This window comes from Castor canadensis, chromosome 1 (genome assembly GCF_047511655.1).
Source record: "Castor canadensis chromosome 1, mCasCan1.hap1v2, whole genome shotgun sequence".
Classification (NCBI taxonomy): domain Eukaryota; kingdom Metazoa; phylum Chordata; class Mammalia; order Rodentia; family Castoridae; genus Castor; species Castor canadensis.
This window is the reverse complement of record NC_133386.1, coordinates 204,869,472-204,887,828: the sequence shown is the minus strand read 5'-3', so window position 1 is coordinate 204,887,828 and position 18,357 is coordinate 204,869,472. Positions and strand designations below refer to the sequence as shown.

General features: G+C 51.2%; 1 long non-coding RNA gene and 1 pseudogene across 1 annotated transcript; one reads left to right on the top strand and one right to left on the bottom strand.

The window, feature by feature from the left end:
* Positions 1–2,968: 2,968 nt before the first annotated feature.
* On the top strand, positions 2,969–3,557 carry LOC109700007 (small ribosomal subunit protein eS12-like; annotated as a pseudogene).
* A 5,952-nt stretch (positions 3,558–9,509) lies between these two features.
* Positions 9,510–17,985, bottom strand: LOC141414910 (uncharacterized). The gene is made up of 2 exons (XR_012439883.1): positions 11,139–17,985; positions 9,510–10,766 (listed from the first exon to the last, which is right to left on the bottom strand). It is a non-coding gene; the product is annotated as an uncharacterized lncRNA (long non-coding RNA).
* Between the last annotated feature and the right edge of the window lie 372 nt (positions 17,986–18,357).

Sequence of the window (18,357 nt, the reverse complement as noted above, 5' to 3'; positions counted from 1 at the left end):
CCTGGCATTCTCTCCCCTTACCCCCCACTGTTTGGGTTCCTCCCAGCAGCCCAGGCATCATTCAGTATTCTTTGACTTACACACATCCATACTATTTTTTTGGCCACGCCAGGGCTTAAACCCAGGGCCTCACACTTGCTATGAAGGTGCTCTACACTTGAGCCACCCCCATGCGTCTTGTGCTGAAAATGCAGAACAGGTTCTGGAAATGTCTACTACAGCCACCACCTTGACCTAGCTTGGCCCCCGGGCTCTGGCTGCCCTCACTGGAACACTACCTTTGCTCCTCTCCCCATCTTCTCCCCTGGACTGCACACCTTGGCTGTCCTTTTGCAGAGTCAGGGCTAGTCCAAGCCACTGCCACCCCACAATCTTACAGTATGGAAGGAGAGTGGAAAAAGGAAGGACACTGCACATGGGGTATCCCAGCCTCTGAGCACTTGGGCTTCGATTGGACCCCAACTCTATTACCAGTCATCCCTGGGTGCCAAGTGCTGTCCACATGTTTCCATACCCAACAATGGGAACTAATTTTAGAACCTTCCATGGAGCGTCCTGTGATAACTACGTGGATTAACACAGGCAAAGATTTTTGAACTGTGCCTGCAGGTACTGAGAGCTCAGCATGGCAGCTATTGTCACATTACCATTAGACAGTGCTGATGGGGACACCTGCACCCCCATCTGTGACATCCCCCCTCAGTTTTCCATCCTTCCGTCCCACCACCCCAGGCCTAACACCCACCTGCCATCTTGTGCCTAAACCATCCCTAGCTGCTGGATGCAGCTGGGCCATCCTCCCCTTGGATCCCCACTGTCTCAGGACAGTGACATCTGCCCACATCACCTGCCTTTCTGTGACCTTGATACCCTTGTGCCGTGTGACCTGGGGCATGCCACACAAAGGCCCCAGGCCTCAGTTTCCTCTTTCATAACATGGAACACCAGCATGACCTTAGTTGTGAATTAGTCCTGATGATGATATCACAGTCCTGATAGAGTAAGAAAAGCAGATGGAGCTGCCTGGACCAAGCCATGTCAGTGGGTTCCTTCCAGGTCTCTGTCTCTGTTCCTGGCCTATCCCTTCCTGATATCAGCACACATGTGTTGATATGTCCACAGGGTCCTCCCTGTCCCTGAGGACAGACAACTCTGGGAGGGGGTATTTATCAGTTGGGTTTCTTTTGGTTTGGGTTTTTGGTGCTGGGGAAGGAACCCAGGGCTTGCACACACTAAGCACTTGCTCAACCATTGGACCACGCCAACCCATAAGTCGTTTTAGTCACTAATATAAATCCACCACCAACCACCACAGCAGTTGGCATTCTGAATGCATGGACATCTCCCTGGGGATCCCTGATTCCACTCCACTGTGAGCCAGAGTCAGACGTCATGGAGGGCTGGAATGGCTCCTTCCATGAAATGTAGCTGTCTATGGGGCCAAACTCAAGAGGGCTGGTGTTGGGCAAAGCTGGTGGCAAGAGATGATCACCACCACCAGGCCTGGTTTCAGAAGACACACATGTGGACTGTACTGTGATGGAGACCAAGGGTCAGCCAAGGGCTACACAGGACCCCTTTGCACTTCACTCTGGGGCCCCGAAACCAGAACAGCAGCTGCAATCATTTTTCCTCCCAGCCTGTCCGTAACTCAGCCCTCAGCCTTGGGGCCACAAACCCGCAGCGGCCCACAGAGATAAGAGAAAGACTGGAAGCCTGGGTGGTGTCCTTTGACCCACCTCCTGGGCACACACCTCATGCCTCTGAGGCAGAAATGGGAGTCGGGGTAGAAGTGGTTGTTGTCCGTGGTGGTGGTGGTGGTGCTGGGATGGAACCCAGAGCCTCATACATGCTAGGCAAGTGCTCCACCACTGAGCTACATTCTCAGTCCCTGTCTGCCCTTCCAAAAAGATTCAGCCTGCTTTCCTTCCCTTTTCCTCCTGCCCATGGCTGCCAGGAGACACAGAGGTCCTCCTTAAGCCGCAAGCCAACCATCCAAGAACATGGTGTATTATACAGGAAACAAATATGAGGGGCTGGCCCCCCACCCAGGTTAGTCATAAAAGTTCAGGTCTAGCAACACCTTTATCAGATTGTCTCTGGAAATGACCTGAGGACAAAGGCCACCTCATCAAGGAATCCGTTCAAAGTAAAATCACATAGCATGGGGCTGCCCTGCACACCAAAGAAACAATAAAAGATTTAGACCCTTTGGTTCCAGAGTGAAGGACTCTGGAGCCATCGCTGTGCCCTGGGAGCTCTTGTCTGTCTCCAGGGACTCCTAGTGACTTTTGCTGGGATTACAAACAGGTGCCACCAGGCCTGTCCTCAAGCCCCTTTTGATGGCACCTGAGTTCATGCTGATGAAAGGACTTAGCATGGGGCCTCCAGACAATCTCAGAATGGGCCAGGTCCAAAGATTAGAAGACCGGAACTTTCAGCCCCACACACAGACCTCTGGGAAGGGCAGGGCTGGAGATGAAGCTCCACTGAACTCTATAAAATCTCCTGACCTGCAAAATTGACAAGCTTCCTGGTGGCTGAGCAGTGTGGCAAGTCCAGAGAAGGTGTGGCAGCTCCACGCCCTGCCCTGTGCACCTCTCTGGCTCTTCCTGATTTGTACGCTTTGTAATAAACTAGTAAACATGAGTGAAGTCTTGCCCTGAGCTCTGTGAGCTGCTCAAGCACCTAATCTAACATTAGGAGGGGGCGTGGGACCCTCAATTTGTAACCACCCTTGTCAGGAGTGCCAAGGACTGTAGGTGTAGGGGAGGTCTATGGGGACTGAGCTGTGTCCACTTGTGGCCAGGTAGCCAGTTAAATCATAGGACACCCAGTGTTGTGTGGGAAATGCTTCCCATGGAAAACCCACACCTCTGATGTCAGAGCACTGTGTATAGAGCCAGAGGGTTTTCTCAGGAGTGGAGTCAGAATCAAGATTTGCTAAAACATCTCCTTCCTACCACCACCAAATTGCCTGGAGGCAGAGACCCGGGCCATTCAAGATTAGGCTTCACAGAAATCCCCTCTCTGGCCAAAGAAGGCAATTGCTGTGGAGGTGTCATGGTTGTTAATTCTGCCTTACAAGAGGTGCTGAAGACTGCCCTCATCCTTGAACCCTTGTGGGGTTCAAGAAGCTGCCAAAGCCTTGAACAAGTGCCAAGCCCATCTCTATGTGCTGGCACCCAACGGTGCTGAGCCTGTGGAGGTCAAGTTGGTGGAGGCCCTGTGTGCTGAGCACCAAACTAACCCCATTAAGGTCGATGACAACAGGAAACTAGGGGAATGGTCAGCGTCTGCAAAAGTGATGGAGAGGGAAAATAAAGTTGCAGTGTGTGACGGTTAAAGACTGTATGGGAGTCTCAGGCCAGGGATGTCATCATCAAAGAGCACTACAAATGCAAGAAATGAACAAATCAAAATTCTTGACTCTTAAAAACAAATTTGCCCGAACAGCCTGGTTCCCAGAAACCTGTGGTATGGAAAGATGGACAAAAGGGCAGGGGTGACATAGCTTTGATTCCTGTCCATGTGGTCACCCTTGCATGGAAAGCAGCTGCCCCAAGGTCAGCACTGGAGGTGAAAGTCACCAGTGACTCTAGAGACGTATCCAGCTAGGGAGGTGGGTCACTGCGTGCATGAGAAATGCAGACCAGTAAGAAAAAAGCAAGACCCTGACCCCTTTTGTAGCATGAGCGCTGGGGTGGGGGGGAACCCTGAGGCCAGACCACGCTCTGGTACCAAGGAGTCTGAATTGTCACTACTGGCCTCATAATGGCCCTCAGGGATGACAGAAGATGCATCCCAGACCTCTGATCACCAAGAAGGAAGCCTTGTGGGGAGGAACTATTGAAACCAGAGGGTTCAGTGTGAAGGAGTCTTGTAGGCAGATACCCTGGGCTCCCTGTGGAATGTGCTTTGGCTGGGGCGTGTCTCAGTGGTACAGCACACTTAGCGTGCTCAAGGCTCTAGGCCCCATCCCCAGCACTACCCCCAAAATAAAAACTAAGTAAGATTCAGTGGCCACAAGAGAGAGTAATTGAGGGCCTTACTTGGTTGGAGACTGCTGAGTGGAAGGGGGAGTGGGAGATTGCAGGACCCACACATCACTAAGGGACAATCACAGATGACTACATGGGATGCAGGCATGGGGGAGGCTGTTCCCGAGGGACCAGACACTGTGGGGAGGGACTGTCCTGCTTCCTTAGCAGCACCAAATGAACAGATGAAGCAGCTGCTGTGCTCCTCATGCAAGCCGTGCAGCACCAGTGTTAGGATTCCTAGACGCTCACTGGCTGAGTAAGCCCGTTGCCCAGGTCTTGGTGAGGGACCCCTGTGCTGGTGATGCACAGCCCCCATGTGACTCTGCTGCCCTGAAATCCAGCAGTAGTCCAAGCCTCTCCGACTTCACTCTCCGCTTCCCCTCATGGGTGAAAAAACACAACAATAAAATCAAATTAATGAACGAGAGAATAGGGGGCTGGAGGTGTAGCTCGGTGCTAGAGCCCTTGGCTAGCATGCAAAATCACCAAATTCACCAAAAAAAATAAAAAGGGAAAAAGCACAAGGAAGAGTCAAAGGACAGAGGTCATAAAGAAATAAAGTGGGGCTGGGAGAGTGGCTCAAGTGGTAGAGCACCTGCCTAGCAAGCATGAGGCCCTGAGTTCAAACCCCAGTGTCACCTGAAAAAACAAAACGTGACTAAAGAAAGCATTGATGGAGGGGTGGAAATGGAGGGAAAAGAAAGGGGAGTGTCTTGGGATACATCCTGGCAGAGTGGCCAGTTTCATGTCGATATTGTTGCTATATTTTGGATCTGGGAGGAGGTGGAACCCTTAGGAGGTGGAGCCAAGCAGGAGGTCGTAGGTCAGGTCCTGAAAGGGGATGGAGGGCACCATGTCTGCCTCTCTCTTCTGCACCCCAGGCTGGGTGCGCAGTTTCACTCCACCACACACATGGTGTGCCCCCACAGGACCAAATCGCACATGGACTAGAACCCTCAAAACTGTGAACCAAAATAACCGTTTCTCTCTATAAGTTGATCATCTTGGGTATTTGTTATAGTGACAGAAGACTGACTAACACAGTTATCAGGAAGTGAGGTGAGTTAAAGGGACATCAGTGAGCTAAAACGAGGTCTGACACAGCACTCCTAAAGGAGTCCAGGGACTAACACCCCTGACTGTGGCACACTGGTATGCTGGTTATTTTATTTAGGGGTATGCGTGGTACACAGTGCTGGTGACAGAAGCCAGGCCTCGCACACGCTAGGCAAGTGCTCTACCACTGAGCCACCCCCACACTGGGCTGGTGGGCTGACATTTGAAATTCAGGAAGGTAGAGATCAGAGGTGCTGGAAGAGGACTTCCTCTCTTGCCTCCTCCTCTGCTCACATCAGACCCACCGAGGAAGAAAACCATTATCTCTGGTCCCTTTGCTAGCCATCATTAAACTAAAGTCATATGAAAAACCTGGGAAGACTTTTGTCACACTCCATATCCTCTGGCCCATTCAGATTTCCAGAGAACCATTCAGGATTCCAGAGAACAACTGATAGTCCATTCTCTGTCCTGTAGGCCTGCAGACATGGTCCCAGGCCATTCATTGTATGTTCCTCAAGCCCGGTGATGTCCCTAAAAATCACTTACTCTTCCCTGGAAATTGTCTACTGTCCCTTTCCACCCCTGTCCTGTGGGAAAGCGTCAACGCGCTTCTGAATCACTCTGGGCTGGTGGCTAGTCACACAATGTAGCTTGCACACACCTGGTACATGTAATAAAGATGAGCACCTTTCTCCTACTGAATCTGCTGTCAGCTCCCTCCAGCAAACCTTCAGAGAGGAAGGCAAGGGAAGCCCTCCTTTCCAGCGGCTCATCATCAAAGACTGAATGAACCAAAGGCAGCCCAGCAGGAAAGGATTTCAGACCAGTGTGTTGCATTTACCCCAGCATGGAGACATGCTAAAAGTCAGGGAGTAGGATTACAATGAGAAATCAGTCCTGAAATGGCCTGGAGCAGCAGTGAGGCACATTAATCCAACACAGACTGACAAAGAAGCCAGGGTCAATCAAGTGTGATGATGCATGCCTGGAGTTCCAGCACTCGGGAGCTGAAGGCAGGAGGTAGAGATTTGAGGCCAGCCAGGACTACACAGTAGGTCCCAGGCTAGCCTAAAAATAAATAAACAAACAAGGTTGTCCCCTGGTCCAACCACACACACACACACACACACACTCCTTTTCTACAAGAGTAGATGAAACAGTCAGAGGCAGAGAAGCAACCAGGAGCCTGACAGCCCTGACTCCAGCTGTAGTTAGATGGACAGCACAGCAAGTGTCTTGATGGGATGACGCAGTCAGAATGTTTAAGCGGGTCTTTAGAAAGAGGTCCCATCTCCTTTACCTGAATGTTTTCTGGGCAGCCATATTGTGTCTGTCTGGGAAGACTGTCCTTGTCTATTTGTTGTAAAACCAAATCCTGTTGAGTCTGCAGGTAAGAAAGTGAGGTGAAAGTCTGCAGAGCTGGTGTGTCTGAACAGCTTCCTGTGAAGTGGGTGGGCCTCTTTCACCTAGCTCTCTTATGGGATGGGCACTGTACATGAGTGGGGACGGTCCCCTACTTAACATTGTCAAACACTTCCAGGCTGTGAATTAGACTCCAGTGTCCTTCAACAGCCTGTGTGCTGAAGGTTTTATCCACAAGGTGGCGCTATTGCAAGGGGGTGGAGTCTTCAGGAGGTGGAGCCTAATGGGAGGAAGTTAGATCATTGGTGATAGGCCCTTGATCCCTCTTTCTTTGGGTTCTCTCTCTCTCTCTCTCTCTCTCTCTCTCTCTTGCTTCCATGAGATTAGCAGCTCTTCTGCCACCTTGCCACAGGCCCATGATGTCCTGCTTTGTCACAGGCCCAAAGCAATGTGCCTTAATCAATTCATGGATTGAAACCTCTGAAAACATGAGTCAAAATAAACCTTTTCTCCGTTCAAGTTGATTTTCTCTGGTGTTTTGTCACAGCAATGGAAAGCTGACTGGCACAGCAGGTAAATCCACCATGTAAGCAATATTTCTTTGCCATGCTAAATGGAAACCAATGAGTGCCAAGATTACACAGGGAAAGCAGGCACTGGTGCTCAGGGTGAGCACATTCTCTGTGTGACAGCCTTGGGCAGAACCAGAATGGAGCTGAGGGCCAAAGCCCATGAGCACCGCCAAGCCACAACTACTGGACTTTGGCCTAGAGAATTTCAGTTGATGATTTACTAGGCACGGGTTGTTGCTCGGTGGTGTAACATGTGCTTACCTGCAAGCAACCCTGGCTTCCATCCCTGGCACCACTAAAAAAGAAGCAGGAGGAGGAGGAGGAGGGCCCTTATTATTTTGTTATCAGCCATTATTTAAGGCTGCCCCTAGGCCTGAAGAATATAAAAGAACCTTCAAACCTGAAATACTCACAGTGCTGTCAGAGAGCATCTCTCTTGGAGATGCACTGTGACAAAATGGAGGTGGTGTGTTCAGGACTGCACCCTGTGGGGAATGCAAGTGTGGGGCCCATGAACAGGGAGCCTCTCCCCCAGGACTGACCCTGGACCTGCATGGAAAGATGCAGGATTCTGGAATTGCTTGGGCAGTGAGTCCTCCATGGGTGTCAACTGGTCAACCTAGAGCTGTGTGGTGTAGGGACAGCGGCTCCAAGTAAACTGGGTCAGAGATGCCACTTCGATGGAGGAAGTTAAAACCAGTGTGCTGGGGGCCGATTCATGCTGTCTTCCTGGCAGTGATGGAAGAATTGAATGGTGGAAAGACCCCTGGGTTTGGGTTTTTACTGACTTGTCAGCAGCAGCTGAAGGCCTGGCCACAGGGACAGGCAGGAGGGCAACAGCAACCTCGCCTATTAGAAAGACATCACTTACGGGACACACACAGCCATATGGAAATGTGACTGAGACAGGACATGTCAATGCCCACCAGAATTGCTGTCATGGCTCTCTTTCGGTGGCTACTGAGCCTATGAAATGAGTGGATTCAGGGCAAGGGCTGTGGCAGTGCTAAGACAAGCTGAATCTGGACAGGTTCATCTTGCACCCTCGAGGCACAAGATGCCAGCAAGGATTGCCCTGCCTGCCAACAAAGCCTGCTGGTGGCTGTGTGGCGGATTTGTGATCACAGCGCTGGCTATTAACGATGGTAGGTAAGCCTGACTCTGGACTGGGCTTTGTGTACCTGGTGGGAGACACCACTGATCTGTGTCCTGTAAAAGAACCAGAAGAGAGAGATTGCCCCAGCTCAGAGGGCCGAGCCACAGTTCTTCAGACAGGGACACTCTGTACCCCAACATGGTCCAACAAAGGTCAGAGAGAGCCTCCCCTCCACACCATGGCTGTATCTGTGCCCACTGGATTGTCCTTGTTTTCTGATGGACCTGAGGAAGGCAGGTGGGGGAGGGTGCTGCTGTGCTGACCGTATTTTTAAGCCTGTGTCAGAATTCCTGGGTACATCAGAGGGCAGGTTGTGCCTCCCCTGCTGAGAGAACCAGGGCGAGCAAATACAACTGTCCTGGCCAGTGGCCAAGACACCCAAAGCTCTACACCTCAGTCACCCCATGCCATCTGATAGACTGAACCACAGGGAGGGCACTTGGCCAGCACAGTGGCCAAACCTAACATCCCTTCCAAAGTGGAAATGCCGTGGGGCAGGGAGGAATCAGAGCTGGGGTAAAGGAACGAGAAATGGTTCATGTCATGAGGGATGTCCACCATTACACCGAGGTGTCAGAGGAGGCTCAGAGCAGGAGAAGGTACCGTTTCTCCCTCAGTCCTGCCAGGTGCTGAAGGTGAGGTGGATGCTGTGGGGACCACACCTGCCTTTGGAACCTGACAAGGTCCAATGGAAGCCTGCAAACCTGAGTGGCCTGTGTCTGGAAGACATTTGCACGGTTCAGCCATGGACAGGACTAACTCACCGTGAACCAGGATCCTTAAGCTCCCACAGTCTTTTTGTTCCAAGGGAGCCCCTTATGGGGTCTCGCGAGTGGCTCAGTGGCAGACCACATGCTTGGCATGTTTGAAGCCCTTGGTTCAATACCAAGCACCCCCCAAATGAGGGATTTTTCTTCCTTTTCATGCAGTGCTGGGGATGGAACCTAGGGCTTCTGGTTGCTGGGCTATCGGTCTACACTGAGCTACACTCCCAGCCCTTTATAAAAAAGAATTTTGAGTCAGGGTGTTGCTAAGTTGCCCAGGCTGGCCTCAAACTCGTAATCCTCCTGCCCCAGCTTCTTGAGTAGCTGGGATTACAGGCATATGCCACTATTCCCAACTGGGGATCCCCTTATATCCTCTTCTCTCTTGAACTGGGACCCCTTGGAACATGTGTGCTCCAGGTCTATCCAGTGGGAGAGAGAGCAGGAGAATCCCAGGGTTTTATTTTGTTTGTTTGTTTGTTTGTTGGGTTTTTTTTTAAGGGCCAGGTCTCAGTGGGTTCGCTTCACTTCCACCTTATTCTTTTTGGACCAGAACTCGGTCCTACGACCTCAACCTAGCTGTAAGAAGTGTTGGGAAGGGCCGTGGGGGAGGAAACAGAGAGGCTTGAGGATCTCTGTGCACATGGGATCTTCAAAAAACACCATTGTTGGGCTGAAATAAAATAAATAAGTAAAATAAACACCATTTGCTGCCCCATCCTCCCAATCTGACTCTCTGTGTCTGGGATGGAACCCAGTCTAGCACTGTTCTAACCCCCCAGGGAGATTCTAACATGACAGCCAGCCTCTTCTTCAGGGGTTAGGGAGGGGAAGCAGAGGGATTCCTGCAGACCCCAGGACTCTTAAAAGCAGTCTCTGTCCCTACTACTTTCTCCCTTGGTGACTCTGAGCAAATTACTGTCCTGTGACTATTTCCTTATCTGTAAAGTGGGGATACAGATGGTATCCACCTTGCCTGGCACCAGTGGGTGTTCAGGGCTAGACATTACCATCATCATTGTCATTGTCATCACAGTGGTGACTTGTCAAAGCATGCAGCTCTATAGCACACTGATGGTTCCTTGCCTTCCAGAAAATTCTCTTCTCGCAGGATGAGGCAATGCATACAAATGGTTGAATGGAGAGACCCATCTGCTTCCCTTTTAAGGGCAAACTTGGTTTTAATGATCACACCTAGGGCTGGAGATGTAGCTCAGTGTCAGAGTGCTTGCCTCGCATGCACAGGCCCTGAGTTTGATTCCCAGCACCACAAGGAATAAAACTAAAATAAAACAGAGGTTTGGGTAGGTGCCATTAAAAAAAAAAAAACAAACCCTAGGACTGGGGGTATAGCCCAGTGTAGAGTGAGCACCTCGTGGTTCAAGAGCCCAGGTTCGGCCCCAGCACCAAAAGAAAAGAAGCCAAACCTTTACCTGGAAGTAAAAATGGGCATGAAAACTGGTATTTCAGCTGATTCAGATCTCCAACAGAGCCAAAGAGAACATGTTGTGCTGGAAGGCTGGCCAGTGTGTGTTCCACTGTCCTCTGCTCTGCACACCGACCCTAGGCCCAGCATAGCCAAGGTCCAGGGCAGGGCTTCCTGGAGCTCAGCTTTAATCAAGGAAGCTCCATGGCTCAGCTGTTGTGCCTCCCGAGAAGGTTTGAATTGGATGGACTTAAAAAAAAAAACCCAGATGCTAGAAGAGAAGAATCCAAAATGGGGTTACTGCCAGGCACAGTGGTGCACACCCTCGATCCCAGCTACTCTGGAGCTGACGGAGGATCACGAGTTCGAGGCCAGCTTGGAAGACTCTCAGGAAAGAACAACCAAAGAAAGAAAGAGAAAAGAAAAAAACAACACAGTGGGATTATTTTAGGAGGCAGAATTCAAGGCTCAATTTGGGCCCTCTGTGACCCTATATTTTGCCTCCCCACCTGTGCCTTCTTCTCCCCATAAGGCCCACCTGTTCTGCCTGCCCCTCACCAATTATTAAACTTGTCCCTTTTTTTCATTTTTTGGTCCTGGGGATTGCACCCAGAGTCTCACACATATTAAGCGTGAGCCACGCACCCCAGCCCTTTCATATTTTTAGTGTTATTAGAAATGACTTTGTCCATCTTCTGCTGCTGTAACTACAGACCACAGACCAGGTAATTGGTAGAGAAGAAATGTATTTCTTACCCTTCTGGAGGCTGGGAAGCCCAAGGTCAAGGACTTGAATCTAGCGAGGGCTTCTTGCCAGAGTGACCTGCAGTGTCAAGGCAACACAGGTCATCATATAATCATGGCCATCGTGGGGGCCCCTCATGACCTCGTCTATTCCCAACTATCTTCCAAAGGCCCCACTTTTCCATTGCCGTAACATAGGACTTTGGGGGATGTGAGGGCCATCTGGCTGTGACAACACTGATCACCAGGGTTGATTCGGCTGATCTGGCTGACTAGATGGGTGTCCGCTTCCTCCCTCAGCTCTCCATCGGAGTCCTCCTGAAGCTACACACTCAGTAGCAGAGGATGACCTTCCTTGTTGACCGTTCTTTGGTCAAGGGTATCTGAGTAGCTGTGTCCCCTCAAGGTAACTATGACTTTGGGGATGAAGTTTCAACATGAATTATGAGGAAACAGACACCTAGACCATGGCACATCTTTACAGTAAAAGCACTAAGCATTTGTGGGAAGTGTACCTTGTGCCACTCACCATGCAAAAGGCTGCATGGGGTGACATTGTGGGGTCCCTCCACCATCACTCTGCTGGTGGCCTGTCTTGGAATCCCAGCTCCATCCCTTACTCGCTGTGTTATGAGGAACAAATGGCTTACCTGCTGAACCTGCTTCCTCATGAAGCCGTAGGAACATTTATTTGCTCCAGGAGGCACCGGGCATAGGTCCACAGCAAGCACCCCATGACATCACCACTAACCTTATCATGTCCAAAGCCCATAGCGACCACCCATCCAGTTATTTGTGACACTACCAACAATTTGGATGTACTTGTCTGCTGGTCCCCTGGGTAAACAGCTCTTTTTCCTGGGCTGTAGGGAGGAGCTTCATGCCTGTTTTTAAATGCAGGGTTTTTAAGGGCTCAGTGGTAGAGCGCTTGCCAAGCATGAAACAGGTCCTGGGTTAGATGAACATCACAAAAAAGATCGTGGGTTTATTAGAACAAAGTCAACAGAACCAGCAGCTGCAACAGTAGCGACAAAAACAGAGTAACACAGAGATGACCCCCGCCCCCAGGGCCGGCCAGGCAGCACCTCCAGGCAAACCTAATGGGATGAGGTGAGGACTGGGGGAGAAGTCCCCAGGCAGAGGAAATAAAAGTACCAAAGTTCCAGCAGCAGGAAATTGCTCAGAGTGTTGTAGGAATGTGCCAGGTGGAGTGGAGGGAGAGGTGACGTAAGGTGGCCAAAGATATGACTGTCCCATAAACCTGGACATGATGCAATAGACTCTCTGTGGCCAGAGTTAACTTGGACTTTGACGTAAAGGTGTTCACACCACGTTTCAGGCTGACTTCTGTTCAGGGTGCATCTGAGTGAAACTCTGAGACCTGTGTAAAACAAAATGCCCCTGGGCCCAGCTTCCCAGAGCAGAGCCCAGCTAGGGTGTCAGGCAGCAACAGAGGCACCTGGCTCCTGCTGCAGCCCAGGCCTTGGCACATAGTGGACGCTCTGTAAACACCTGTTGGAGAAAGCAGGCCCCAGGTGCAGCGTAGGCTGAGGCCGAAGGCACCCGGCCTCTCAGTCTACATTCTGGAAAGAAGAGGCCAGGCAGGAGTGTCAGACTCTTTGCTGAGTTCCTGAACACTGCACACAGCCACACCGAGGAAAGCCGCAAATGCTCACAAGTCCCCAGCTGTGGCTTGGTGAGGGCCTTCTGCTGTTGAGAGTGTCCAAAGCCTCTGGCTCCTGGAACCTGGGAGTCAGGAGGGCAGAGCCCAGCCCACTTACCAAATGTATCCCTGGTGCACCAGGGCTGTGGTAATTCACCTTGGCTATCAACTTGACTGGATTAAGAGACACCTAGGTGATTAATAAAGACACCTCTGGGTGTATCTGTTAGGGGTTTCCAGGGACAACTAGATCAGGAGGGGCCCTGACTTAATCAATGGTTTGATCCATTGATGGATCCAACGTTTGAATGCACTATTGGGAGGTGGTGGAGCCGTGGAAGGTGGCCCCCAGCAGGAGGAAATGGGTTACTGGAGGCGCACCTTTGAAAGGTGGGATATCTTGGTCCTGACTTCAGCCTCTGTGGTGTTCTTCCCTCAGGCCCAAAGCCATGGATCCAGCCACTCTGAAACCAACAGCCAAATGAATCTTTCCTTCTTTAAACTGTCCTCACAGGTATTTGTTACAGCAGCAAAACAGACTGGCACAAGGGCTGATTTGGTGAAGGAAGCAAGCAGACATAGTGGCCAAAGGACACTGGCAGTTGTTTGAGGTTGATTTGTGTTCCCTAGAAATTAATATGTTGAAGCTGGGCACAGTGGCTCACGCCTGTAATCCTAGCTACTCAGGAGGCAGAGATCAGGAGGATTGCAGATCAAAGCCAGCCTGGGCAGAATTCATGAGACCCTACCTCAAAAAACCCATCATAAAAAGGGGCTGGTGGAGTGGCTCAAGGTGAAGACCCTGAATTCAAAGCCCAGAACCCCCCCCCAAAAAAGAAACTAACTTGTGTGTTGATGTCCCAATCCCGCAGTGCCTCAGAATGTGACCTTGCTTGGAGATAAGGCTATTATAAATGTGGTTACTTCAAATGAGGTCATAGCGGAGCAGAGCAGGACCCCAATCCGGTGTGACTGGTGACCTTCCACTTGGGGGAACTTGATCCAGACACACGCGGAGAATTCCATGATAGACTGGAGCTCTGTTGCCACAGCCCTGGAACCACCAGGAACCTGAGACAGACGCTTTGCTAGCGCTTTTGGCGGGGGCAGAGCCCCAACCACACCTTCATCCTGGATTTCCAGCTCCCAGAACTGAGCCCCGGCTAGCGGTACTTTGTGACGGTGACCACAGGCAACTGATACGGTGTAAGATGCAGATGACCACAGGGCCCATTCTTGAATCAAGTGTGAGCCCTAATTATGGCCATCAGGCGGTATACCTGCCCCCTGCAGGGCACTCTGTCCAGGCCTAGCTTGTGGACTTGATCCAGGTGTGGCTAGGTTTTCTTCGAGGACCACATCACATCACAGTCCTAGAGACACTTTCCCCCTTGCCCTGGTGGCCCACCCTGTTTCAGGGAGTGCCCAAAGCACTTCAGGAAGTGTTCACAGCTGGCCAAAGTAGATGGCAGGCCTCCTGTCATCTGCAGGCTCTCCTGCCAGCCTGTGCTTGTCCACGGTGTCAGGCTTTGCCCTGACCTAGGCCCTAGTTACTGACCTAGTGCCAAGAAATCTCCAGCAGAGCATAAACCTGAACTCGTTCTCAGCAGATGCCCTCGGGGCAGCCAAGAGGAGCCAAGAAGTCACCAGAACCAGCTCCCCTCCCAACTGTGCCTGCGATTTCTGCCTCCACTCTCTATGACAACCATTAACACCAAGTGGAGCTGTGGCTCTCTGTGTGTTGCCTGTGACTCCACGGTAGGTACGTTATTTGGGGATGACGGTCACCCTCCCAATAAGCGAGTAGCTAAGGAGATCACAAGGACCCTCTGCAACTTTTTCCCCCTGCAGTAGCTCTGTCTCTGTCCGCCTCCCTGTATGGCCTCCCAGGTCCGTCTTTCATCTTTCCTGGGCTAGTCACATGCGGTGTGACTCTTTCTCTCCATGCCCAACTGTAGGCTCATGGAAGCATCTGGAGCTCACTGCACTGCAGGTATGTGAGGCTAAGCTAGGATGTAGGCATATTCAGTGTATTTGTGACTTATGATGTTTTCATCTCAGGGTGGGTTTATTGGGGGTGTCAGTACACATACAGACACATACAGATACCACATAGGTACAGACACATAGATACCCATTTTTTAAACTCTTAACTTACGTTCAACACAGTTCTCTTTATTTTATTTTGACAATACGAGGGATAAAACTGAAGACCTCACACATGCTAGGCAAGTACTGTACCACTGAGCTGCACCCCCAACCTCAAACTATGTTATTTTCAAAATAATAAGTATGGACATTTTTTAAAGTGGAAAGGCTAATTTTTTTTCATGAAGCGTAAAGAATCAAAATGAAAGTGGGGCCCGATGCCTCCAGAACAAAAACAAAAGGTAGGGTAAGTTCAGCCAATGCATAAAGAGAAAAGGAAGCAGGCAGGCAGGCATGGAAATGGGGGCTCGGGGTGCAATGTGGGGAAAATTTAAAAAGGGAGGGGCTTCGGAACCCCCGCGAGCAGTGTGCAGGGAGGAAGGAACACGGAGAGGTTCAGACCCCTGGGCGCCCACAGTGCCTCGGGCCCAGAGGTTTTAAGGAAGGTCAGCTCCCTCTGGCCAGGGAGGTCAGAGGCAAGTGGTATTCCTCTGGGCCGAGCAGTGCCCCTGGCATTGTCCCAACAGGACAAGGACTCCTCAGCACTGTGACCAGCCAGACAAAGCCAGCCTAATGGCGATTGTAAGATCCTCCGAATGCCCACCTCCCCTGTAGGCTTCCCTACCTCCTCCTCCACACATCCCCTTCCTTCTGTTTGGCCATGGGTGCCTGGACACCTGGGACCAGTGGTCCTTGTCCTTCCCTGGAGAGAGGGGAGGGACCCAGGGGTGGGTACGGGGCTGGGAAGGCAGCACCTTGCTTGCCCCCCAGCAGTGAAGACCAGTCTGTGAGTGCACCCCCATGCCGTGGGGTAACTGCTGAGCACCAACCATCTCACACTGCCAGCTGCAGTGGCTCACGTGACTGGCTACCATTGCACCTGTGTTTCCAGGGGGAAGGATTTTCCCTGGGACCCCTCCTATCACCTCTGTTTCCGGATTCATTTCAATTTTCTTCTTTGTGGCTCTGCTGTAGCTTATTGTCACACGTTATTACTTAATAGTTGTTAAGTTTTCCTAAGCTGGGCATGGTGGCTCATATCTGTAATCCCAGCTATTTTGGAGAGGTAGACTGGGAGGATCGCCACTCCAGGCCAATCCAAAAAGTTTTCAAGACCCCATCTCAACCAATAAAAAGCTGGGCGTGGTGGCACACGCCTGTCATCCCAGCTATGCAGGAAGTGTAAATAGGAGGATAGAGAGCCAGGCCTACCTGGGCATAAACATGAGACCTTGTCTCAAAAATAACCAAAGTAAAAAGTGCTGGGAGCATGGCTCAGGCTGAGCACCTGCCTACCATGTTTGAGGTCCTGAGTTCAAACTCCGGGTGTGAGGGGGCTCAGGCCTGTAATTCTGTCTACTCAGGAAGCAGAGATCAGGAGGATCACGGTTCAAAGCCAACCTGGGCAAATAGTTTTCGAGACCTTGTCTTGAAAAACCCATCACAGAAATAGGACTGCTGGAATGGCTCAAGGTGTAGGCCTTGAGTTCAAGCTCCAATACTGCAGACAAAAACAACAACTTAAAGGCAGGGGGTGTGGCTCAAGTGGTACAGCATGTGCCTAGCAAGTCCAAAGCTCTGAGTTAAAAAAAAAAGCAACCTTAAATGGCTAATTTAGCCTTGTCTAACCCATTATAGCTATCAACCTGGCCCTGATGCCTTCTTGTGTAGGCAAGTGTGTGGCTCTGAGCTGTAGAGTAATCCCATATTAGTCAAACGTCATTGGAACTGTCTGTAAAGGTGTTTCAGGTGTGATTTAAATCCCTAAGGTGGATGGGCCTCACAACCTCGATGAAGGCCTGGAAGGAACAGAAAGTCTGGCCTTTCCCCAAGTCAGCAATACTCCTTGCTGCCTGTCTTTCCTTGCCTTTGATGCCAACGGAAACACCCACTCTGCCTGAACCTCAAGCCTGCAGCCCTTTGAATTTAGCTGCAGACTGCAGCTCCCGGGACCTGGCAGCCCAGAACTGTCTCTCCTTTCAGTTCTGTTTTTCCTGAAAGCCTGACTAATACAGAGGACACATCACACAACAACACGGTCCGCCCACGGCCTTGACCCAGAAAGCACAGTTCTGAATCCCCGCTATGGATGGACTTGCAGCAGGAAAGGCTGACCTTTGTACAGACTTACTCATTACAACAGAGTTTACAGAAGGAAAAAACTGGAAACACCCACATGACCCAGGGGACAAATTAATTGAGGCCACACAAAACCATGTGATTGGCTCAGTCCCCTTTAAGCAACACAGAAATGACGTTAACTGATGAGGAAGCCCCCTACTTACCAAAGGGGAAACAGCTCCGAGGTTTGTAAGTAAACACAAGGCAGGCACAATGCATGCTTCCTTTTCCAAGCCCAGGTTCATTTTGGATTCTGTTTTCTTAAGTAAATTCCAGAGGGATACACAGACGCTGTATGTCAGATGGGTGAAACAGGAAAGATTTTTCTATGGACTTTTTTTTTTTCTTCCAGTGCTGGGGAATGGAAGCCAGGACTGTGTGCCTGCTAGTCAATCACTCCAAGTCCTCTGGATATTATCTGCATTCCTTTTTCTTTCTTTCTCTTTCTTTTTTGGCAGTACTGGGATTTGAACTCAGGGCCTCACATAGGGCTCTTACTATATGGGCCATGCCTGCAGCCATTTGGATTTAATGATTCAAAATATTCCCCACTGTGGCCAGTGTACATGTTCACCGACTGCCCCAAGAAGGACCCAGAAAAGCTTATTTCTATGCCATTACCTCCACTCCATAAGCGGGTACAAAAAGAGTGAAAAAAAATTCATCGCTAAGGGCTAGCAGGCGGTAGGAGCACCTGCCTAGGAAGCGTGAGGCCCTGAGTTCAAACCCCAGTGCCCCAAACGAAGAAAAGAAAAGAAAAAAAACATCTCTAAGTAGGCAGACAAAAGACAAAGGCTACACAGCCCAGTGCTCATCAGATAGCAGGACGGGGTGGCGCGGCCGTGTAGACGGAGACCGCGCGGTGTAGACGAGACACATCTGCCCGGTTTGGGGCCTATCTGGACCCACCGTGCAGCCCCCAATCCCAGCCCCGACCCCGGCCCCGACCCCCAACCCCGACCCCGGCCCCGACCCCAACCGCATGGACCCGGGGTGCGGGTCGATTGCGCACCCACCGCGGTTAACGCCGGTCCCTCCCCCGGTCTACCTCCCCCGGCTGACCTTGACCTTGACCTTGACCGCGGCCCCTCCCCTCCCCGCCGGGCCGGAGGGGCTGAGGCGTCTGGATTCCCCACCCTGTGTCTTGCAAGAGAAACGCCTTCAGGGGACAAGGCCATGGGCGTCATTAACTCAACCGGCCAGCGGGCCGGAGGGGACAGTCACTTCCTCCACCCACCTGACCCCACCCCCGAAATTCCCCAGCTCCTCCCTCCCTCATCCAAACCCAGTGGCCTCCAG